Raw genomic sequence first — 8,160 nt, forward strand, 5'->3', positions numbered from 1 at the left:
GAACTGCAAAAAAATAATAACGACAAAAATAGAACATAATATCCAAAGACTGTGGGACAATTTCAAAAGGTGTAAAATATGCATAATTGGAATAAAATGGGAAGAGAGACAGAAAAGAGCAGAATAAATATTTGAAGTAATAAAGCCAAGAACTTTTCAAAATTAAAGACAGATAACAATCCAAAGATCCAGGAATTTCAGAAAGACTCAAGCAGGATAAATGTTAAAAATAATAAACATAAAATAAAAACTATACCTAGGTATATCATATCCAAAGTGAAGATAACACAAAGAAAATCTTGAAGGAAGCCAAGGTCAGGAAGAAAATACTTTACTGACAGAAGTGCAAGGATTACAGTTACAGCAGACCAGTGATTAGAAACCATGTATATAGGAAGAAATTGGGGTAAAATCTTTGAATCTTTAAAAGAATTCTATAGAATGAATTGAATTCTATGTTTAGTAAAATTATCCTTCAAAAGTGAAAACAAAATACTTTCTCAGAAAATTGTTTAAAATGAGAGGATTAATTATAAGCAGATGTTCTCTGTAAGAAATATCAATAGAAGTTCTTCACTCAGGCGAAAAACATATATAGGTCAAAAGCTGCGATCTGCATATTGAAAAGAAGAATATAATAGAGGAAAGTAAAGGCAAGTTAAAATCTACTATTTTTCTCATTCTAATTGATCTAAAAGATAATGGTGTATTTAATGAAATAATCATGACATCATATTTTGTGAATATAGATTATGAATAAATTAAATGGATAACAGCAATGCCACAAAGGGCAGGAGCGAGCAATTAGAAATACTCTGTTATAACATAATGCAATGTAAGGTTATTTGAAGGCAGAAATAGATATTTTAAAATTTGTATTATAAACTATAGGGCAACAAATAAAAATATTTAAAAGAAATATGAATGATATGTCATATACCAAGGGGGAAATAGAGTACAATAGAATAAATGTTCAATTAAAAACAGAGTGGGCGGGAAAAGTGGAAAAAGAAACTAAATGTAAATGCAACAAATAGACAAAATTTACAAGGATGGTAGGTTTTAATCTAATTATAGCAATAATCACTTTAAATAGAAGTGGTCTAAATGTGCCAGTTAAAAGACAGATTGTTAGAGTGGATAAAATTAAAAAAACAATACTCAACTATTTGTTGTCTACCGGAGATTCATTTTAAATATAAAGAATTAGGTTAAAAGTAATAGTATGAAGAAAGATGTTCCATGCTAACACTAATCTAGTCAAAAAACAACAACCCTGAAATAGCTGTATTTACGTCAGACAAAGCAGACTTCACATAAAGGAAAATTATTAAGGAAAAGGAAAAACATATATTGATAAAGGAATCATTTACCCAAAAAGACATAAAAATCCTAAACAGGTATGGATCTATTAAGAGTATCAAAATACATGAAGCAAAAATTTATAAGAGGGAAAAAACAAATACACAAATCCACTTTTATAGTTGGCGTGGACTTCAACATGAAGTCAGATGCAGGCATCTTCCTCAACCGGGACATGCTTTTCACACAGGAGAAATTCAGCCAGGCTGAGAAGACCGAGTTTGAGGCCCACTTTTAAAACTTTCTGGCCCAGGAAGACAGCAGCAAGAAGTGGATGGAGAAAATCCTGAGGCAGTCAGAGGTACTGCTTCAGAGTGCCACTGTGGCCCAACCCCAGTGCCCGAGTGGAGGAGTTTCCATATGAGAAGCTAGACAGGAAGCTGACTTTGTGGGTCACCAATATGGAACTGCTGCATCAGTCCATGTCAGAGATGGCCAGTGGGCTGGGCCCCACTGCTACCTAGGGGAAGACATTGATCAAGGTGGCAGAAACTGAAAAGTGCCTGGGAGATACAGAAGATTTTATCCTCATAGCCCCCACCAACTTCCTCATGTCCCAGTGCAACTTCCAAGAAGGGGGCTGGAAGATGATTTCCAAGGAGGGGTGGCTCCTCCAAAACCTGTGTCTGGACTTGAATGCCTGCAAAGCACTCCTGAAGAAGGCCAAGGCTGCAGAAGCCAAAGCCACAATGGTGCTTGAATTTCAGGAGACTTGACCTTGTAATTAAATTCTCTCCAGCAGCGCCTCCCTGCTTTGGAATGATGAGGTGGACAAGACTGAGCAGGAGCTCCAAGTAGCCCCAAAGGAGGTCGACCAGCAGGCAGAAGTGACCAGTCTCCTGCTGGAGGGAATCAGCTGCATTCACATGAAGCATCTTCGTTGCCTCTGTGAGTTCCTAGAGTCTCAGACAACTTATTACGTGCAGTGCTACTGCTGCATGCTGGACTTACATAAACAGCTGGACAGATTTCCAGGCACCTTCATGGGTACAACAGAACCCACCTACCTGCCCCTGAGCAGCAAGTCACCCACCACCACAGCTACTGTGCCTGTGGTACCCTCTGTGGCTGGCCTGGCCTCTTTGGGGGAACCTGCTCTGCCTGGTGAAGGTGGCTCTATCTACCAGCAGAACTCAGAAGGCCTGGTCCTACCTGCTAACTGAATCCAAAAGACTGTGTACTCTATGACTACAAGGTGGCTGAGAGCAGTAAGCTGGCCCTGCTTGATGATGAGCTTGACACCATCTACAGAATGCTTGGCATGGACCCTGACTTGCTCATTGATGAAAGAGGCAACAAGAAGGGCAAGGTCCCTGTCGCCTACTTGGAACTACTCAGCTAAGCAAGCTCCCTCCCAGACCCCTGCCCATTTTGACCTGGGCAGAAGAGAATGGGTACAACCCTGCTACTTATCTTATCTGTTGGTGACCCAGCTGCTCAGGGTGGGGAGACTAACCCCATTCTCTCCTTACTTTCAGTCATGCAGCCATGAGGGGACCCCAGAGACTGAATGATATCACCCCTTCCTCCAGCCCTGATTCCGACTTGTGGTTCTGGAGCTCCCAACCCTAACTACAGCCCCTGAACACCCCAGGCCTCCTGGCTCCTGCTAAAGAGGGAGGGGTCTGTCTGCAGCAGCTGCAATCAGCACCTAGGCCTGTGTATGGGTCAGCCACAGAGAGCCTGAGGGAGCCCTGGGGCATACTCTTGGCAAGAAGAGAGCACCTGCTTTTTAGTTGCCAAAAGTAGCAAAGAGGGAAAGGCAGGAAGCTCCCAGGGACGGTATGCTGTCCCCACAAGATGAACTGGAGTAGAGAGGGAGCCTGGCCTGAGAGGCAGGTTTGGGCCACTGAACAGCACCTCCCAGTTCTATGCTTCCCCTCCCACTCACTTAGAGCCCAAGCCAAGTATGGTGGCTATAGCCTGCATCTCTCCATTCTCACTTTTTAACTTATCTTTTTACTCTGTCTATCTGCTTGCTCTCTAGCAGTGACAACTAATAAACTATACTTCATGTGCAAAAAGAAAAAACAATAATGACAAGCCCACTACTAACATAATACTCATTGGTCAAAAGCTGAAATCTTTTCCTTGAAAATCAGGAAGAAGATAAGGATACCCACTCTCACCACTTTTATTCATATAGTATTGGAAGTCCTAGCCAGAGCAATCAGCCAAGAAAAAGAAATAAAAGTCATTCAAATTGGAAAAGAAGAAGTAAAACCATCTCTATTTACAAATGACATGATATTTTATACCTATTATAAACCCTAGAGGCTGCAACAAAAAACCGTTAGAACTAATAAACAAATTCAGTGAAGTTTCAGGATACAAAATCAATATACAAAAACCAGTTATTTCTGTACACTAATAATGAACTATCAGAAATGAAAATTAGGAAAACAATCCTCTTTACAATTGCTTCAAAAAGAATAAAGTACCTAGAAATAAATTTAACCAAAGAGGTGAGAAACTGTACACTGGAAACTATAAGACATTGATGACAGAAACTGAAGATGATACAAATAAATGGAAAAATATTCCATGCTCATGGATTGGAAAAATTAATATTGTTAAAAAGTCCATACTACCCAAAGCAATATATAGATTCAATACAATCCCTATCACAATTCCAATGCCTGAAATAGAACAAAAATTATTAAAATTTGTGTGGAACACTAAAAGACCCCGAATAGCTTCTTGAGAAAAAAGAACAAACTCAGAGGCATCATGCTTCGTTTTCTCAAACTATATTACAAAGTTATAGTAATAAAAATAGTAAGGCATTTGCATAAAAACAGACATGTGGATCAATAGAACAGAAAAGAGAGCCCAGAAATAAACCCACACATATATGGTGAATTAATTTAGAACAAAGGAGCCAAGAATATATAGTGGGGAAAGGACAGTCTCTTCAATAAATGGTGCTCTGAAAACTGGACAGCCACATGCATAAGAATGAAACTGGACTACTGTCTTACACCATACACAAAATTAACTCAAAATGGGTGAAAGACTTGAACATAAGACTTAAAACCATAAAACTCCTAGAGGGAAACATAGGTGGTAAGGTCCTTGACATTGGCCTTGGTGATGTCTTTTTTGGATTTGACACCAAAAGCAAAAACAACAAAAGCAAAAATAAACAAGTGGTACTATAACAAACTAAAAAGCTTCTGCAAAGAAAATCATCAACAAAATGAAAAGGCAACCTATGGGACGGGAGAAAATATTTGCAAATCGTGTATCTGATATATATATATATATAATATATATTATATATATATTATCTGATATATAATATATATAAGAGATATCTGATATAAATCATGTACCTGAAATATATAAGGACTCATACAACTCAGTAGCAAAAAGAACAATGATTAAAAAATGGGCAGAGGATATGTATAGACATTTTTCCAAAGAAGACATACAGTTGGCCAACAGGTACATAAAAAGGTACTCAACATCACTAATCATCAGGGAAATGCAAATCAAAACCACAATGAGATATCATTTCACACCTGTTAGAATGGCTGTCATCCAAAAGACAAGAAATAAGTGTCAGGGAGGATGTGGACAAAAGGGAGCTCTTGTGCACTATTGGTGGGAGTGTTAATTGCTGTAGCCACTATGGAAAACAGTATGGAATTTCCTCAAAAAATTAAAAATAGAACTAACATATGATCCAGCAATTCAACTTCTGGGTATTTATCCAAAGGAAACAAAAACACTAACTTGAAAATGTATCTGTACCTTCATGTTCATTGCAGCATTATTTACAACAGTCAAGACGTGGAAATAATCTGTGCCCTTCAATGGATGAATGAATAAAGAAAATGTGGTATATCTATACAATGGAATATTATTCAGCCATAAAAAATGAAATCCTGCCTTTTGCTCCAACATGTATGGACCTTGAGGGCATTATGTTAACTGAAATAAGTCATACAGAGAAAAGCAAATATCATATGATCTCACTTATATGTGGAATCTAAAAAACAAACAAAAAACAAAAAAAACACCAAACTCATAAGCACAGGGGACAGATTGGTGGTTTCCAAAGTGGGGGTGGGGGTTGGCAAAATGGATGAATGGGGTCAAAAGGTACAAACTTCTAGTTATAAAATAAATGAGTCATGGGGATGTACAACATGGTGACTATAGTTGATAATACTCTATTATGTATTCGAAAGTTGCTAAGAGAGTAGGTCTTAAAACTTATCACAAGGAAAAAAATATGTAACTACGTGATGATGGATGTTAACTTCTCATGGTGATCATTTTGCAATATATGCATATATCAAGTCATGTTATACATTTGAAATTAATATAATGTTACATGTTAATTGTATCTCAATAAATAAATACATGATGCAAAAACTTACAAAATTGAAAGAAGAAATATACAAATCCACTTTTAAAGTTGGAGACTTCAACATGTCTCTGTCAATACTTTATAGATTGCAGGCATGAATTATATCCATAAGGATTATGTAAAAGACATAAAGAACACTACCAATTTATTTAATCTAATCAGTATTTATAAAATATTCCATCTGATAGCAACAGAATCAGCATTCTTCTTAGCATATGATAAACTTTCATCAAAATAAACAAGATTCTGGGCTACATAATACACAATTAAAAATTTACAAGAATTTAAGTCACATAACATATGTTCTCAGAATACAAGAAAATTCAACTATTAATGAATAGTACAGAGCTAGTTTGACAATTCTGAAATATTTGGAAATTTAACAAGAAAATTCTAAGAAACACAGGGTCAAAGAAGAAGCCTCAAAATAAATTTAAAAAGATTTTTTGTTACCAAAGTAAAATGAAAATAAAGCTTATCAAAATGTGTGTGATGTCGCTGATGAAATAATCTAAGGGAGAATTTATAGTATTAAATGTAAATATTAGAAAAGAAAGATCTTAGATAAATAATCTAAGCTTCCACCTTAGGAAACTAAAGAAAGAATACCAACTTAAAATCAAAGCAATCAGAAGAAAAAAATAAGAAAAGGAGAACAAATTAATTAAATTGTAACCAAGAAAATTATAGAGAAAAATCAATAAAACCAAGTACTGCTCTTTTGAAAATATCAAGAAAATTGATAAAAATCTAGCCAGCCTAAATAAGAATAAAAGGTATACAACACAAATTACTGATATCAGGAATGAAAGAGAGGTCATCACTACTGTTCCAATAGATATTCAAAGAATAATAAAGCATAGTACAAACAACACTATGCCGCAAAATTTGATAATTAAATGAAATAGACAAATTCCTTGAAAGAAGTAAACCACTAATACTCACTTGAGGAGAAATAGATTAAATTAGTAGTCTAAAAGTTAAAAAAAAATGAAAACACAAGGTTTGGATGGTTTCATTGGTGAATTATACAAAATATTCCTAAAAACTTATTACCAATTCTACCCAGTCTGATCCAGAAAGTAGAAGGAGAGAATACTTCCTAACTCTTTATTTCATTTCATTTTATTTTATTTTATTTTTGCTGAGGAAGATTTGTCCTGAACTAACATCTGTTGCTAATCATCCTCTTTTTGCTTGAGGAAGATTCACACTGAGCTAACATCCATGCTAATCTTCCTTTATTAGGTATGTGGGTCACTGCCACAGCATGGCCACTGATGAGTGGAATAGGTCCATGTCCAGGAACTGAACCCGGGCCACCAAAGTGGAGTGTGCTCTGTTTATGCAAACTCATCTTGGTGTCTGATCTCCATGTCCAGTGATGAGTCACTCTTCTCTTCATGGTACAAGGGGCAGGCACCTTCATAAAGGGAAATTTGTGTGCTGCTTTTAGGTAGATAAGGAGAGGCAGATAACTCTTCCTGCATCTGTTGATCCTCAATCAACCTCAACTAAAAATAATCTTTACACAAAACTGTTATGTTTTAGGGTGGCATATCCCAATTCCCTTCATAGATATTATAAGAAAATAAATCTGTAGACTAATATCTGTCATAAAGATAAAAAAATAGCAAATAGAATGCCAGAACATCTAAAAATCATAATACATCATGATGACGAGGGGTTCATATGAGGAATGTGGCACTGATTCAACATTTGTAAGTCATCATATTAGCGGACTAAATAAGAAAAATCATATGATTGTATCAATTGATTCAGAAAAAGGATTCAATGAAATTCAACACTCACTCATGATAGTAACTCTCAAAAAATAGGAATAAAAAGAAGCTTCCTTAACCTCATTAAGTGTATGTACAAAAAATCTACAGCTAACATGGTAATTAAAGATGGTTAGAATCTCAATGATTTCCGCTTAAGACTTGAAGAGGATACAAATAGCCTTTTTCACCTGTTCAACATAGTCCAGGGAAAATTCACTAGTGCAATAACTGAAGAAAAAGAAATACAAGTGATACAGATTTTAAAAAGAAAATAAAATTATCTGTTTTGCAGATAATGTAATTATCTATGTAGAAATCCTCATAGAACATAAAAACAAAACAACTCCTGGATATAGTGAGTATAGCAAGGCCATATAATAGAAGATCAATATATAAAATTAAATATTTCCTACATACCAGCAATTAACAATACTCTTTACAACAGCACCAACGTAACCTAACAAAATATGTACAAAATCTATATGTGGAAACCTACAAACTATTGATAACTGAAGGAAGAAATCAAGAAAGATCTAAATAAATGGAGAGATATTGCATGTTCATAGATTCAAAGGCTCATTATTATTATTGCCAACATTGTTAATTCTTCCCAACTTCATAGATTCAACATAATCC

At 35.7% G+C, this 8,160-nt stretch overlaps 1 pseudogene; it reads left to right on the forward strand.

Moving 5' to 3' along the window:
* The first annotated feature begins 1,402 nt into the window (after positions 1 to 1,402).
* LOC100072078 (endophilin-B2 pseudogene) lies at positions 1,403 to 2,704 on the forward strand (annotated as a pseudogene).
* Positions 2,705 to 8,160: the final 5,456 nt, after the last annotated feature.

The sequence above is a fragment of the Equus caballus genome, chromosome X (genome assembly GCF_041296265.1).
Source record: "Equus caballus isolate H_3958 breed thoroughbred chromosome X, TB-T2T, whole genome shotgun sequence".
Lineage (NCBI taxonomy): Eukaryota > Metazoa > Chordata > Mammalia > Perissodactyla > Equidae > Equus > Equus caballus.